This window comes from Camelina sativa, chromosome 9 (assembly GCF_000633955.1).
Source record: "Camelina sativa cultivar DH55 chromosome 9, Cs, whole genome shotgun sequence".
Lineage (NCBI taxonomy): Eukaryota > Viridiplantae > Streptophyta > Magnoliopsida > Brassicales > Brassicaceae > Camelina > Camelina sativa.
The window spans coordinates 24990872-24992751 of NC_025693.1; positions in this window are offsets into that span (position 1 = coordinate 24990872).

Sequence of the window (1880 nt, forward strand, 5' to 3'; positions counted from 1 at the left end):
CCATACACATAGTTCACATCCTCCTCTTGGTGTCCTTGATCAGGTTCTGGCTCATATGTCTCAACCTCAGCAGAAAAATGAACAGATTTCTTACCCATAAGGAGATTATGCACTGAATCCAGCTTAGCATTAACAGAAGCTAACTGGTTTGAATCAAATCCTCCATGCAATCTCTTCCTTTCAGCATCTGCTCTCTTAGTACTATTGCTAGCAGCTAAATTCTCAATCAAAACTTCAGCATCTTCTGGAAATCTTGTCTTGAAGTTCCCATGACTTGCAGCATCCAAAGCTAACTGATACTTCCAGTCACACCCTCTGAAGAAGATACTCAACAGTTGTACCCTTGAAAAACCATGGTGTGGACAATCCCTCTGATAAGCTTTGAATCTCACCCAAGCTGCCTTGAAAGCTTCATCTGGTCTTTGCTTGAAAGTGGATAGCTTGACTCTCAACTCATCTGACATTGCATCATCATAGAAATGGTTTAGGAAAGCCACTTTGACTTGTTGCCAAGATGTCAAAGATCCAGCTGGCAACTGCTTCAACCACTGAGATGCCTCTCCTGCAAGTGAGTATGGGAAGAGCTTGCAGAATATGAAGTCCTCAGTCACTCCATTAGCCTTGATACTGGTCACAAGATCCTCAAAATGCTCAATATGGTCCAGAGGCTTCTCATTGGGCAAAGCAGAGAAAGGTCTCTGCCCAACTAGTTGAAAGTACGCAGGTTTCAACTCAAAATCATTCCTCTGAAAAGGGGGAGGAACAATAGCAGACCGGTTCTCATACACCAGATCAGCCCTATTGTAGTCAGCAATGGTCCTGATCAAGTCCCGGTTTTGCTCATGTCGTCGAACGGGGTTCTGTACGTGGTTGGCAGCTCCACGCACGTCTGCAGGTGGGTGTCGATCGATGCCACCTGGTTGGTGTCGATCGACACCAAGATCCGGATCATCAACGATACCAGCTTGCTGGTTCACGACAGCCTGCTCGTTGACAACAGGTTCAGGAATCACGTTTCCTTCTGCATCAAGCTTTTGGCCATGCTCATTGCGCAAGTGGCCCTCTTGATCCCTCAAAACACCAGCCTCATCACGCATCAGAATGATCGTATTAACCATCTTCAGAGATTTAGCTGCTTTTCTATTCTCACGCTCAAGTTTTCCCAACTCTTGGTTTGACAAATTCACAGTTGGACCAGATTTGTTGCTCCTTGTGTGAGGTCTAGGAGGCATGCACCTGAAACACGAAAGAGAAGAAAAACAAAAACGTGTAAGTAGAAAATAAAAAGAAAAATTTAGACGAAATTAAAAACTTAAATCTAATGGTAGAATCAGAGAGTCCCCGGCAACGGCGCCAAAATTTGATATGCTCAAATTAAACCCTAGAGCTACTCTCTCAAATTAAGAGGTTAATGCAGTATTTAGGGGTCGAATTCCACAAGGACTCAAGTTTACACAAGAAATTATAGAGTTTTTCAATTATGCTAAACAAATTAAATTGAATTAAAATAAAAGCAATGCAAAATATTAAATAAAAGCTGTTGTAAATTCAGAAGATCAAAAAGCTAAGCCTAGGGAATTTCTCAGGAAATTATGAAATATTAAATCAATCAATAAATTAGGATTCAAACAATTAAGAACAGATCTAGAACTCTAAACACTTTTGTAAATTAAATCAGTTCTCACTGCAAATAATATCTAAATTTAAAACCAGAAAATCCAAATCTCTTTGTAAAATTCTAGGTTAAAAATCAGCAATAAAATCAGGTTTAGATTGTTCACAAAATTATTAAATCAAATCTCTTTGCAAGAAATAATTTTGCTCATCAAAAGGTTTTATCAGGAAAATCAATTATATTCTCATATCAATTTATTTTCCTA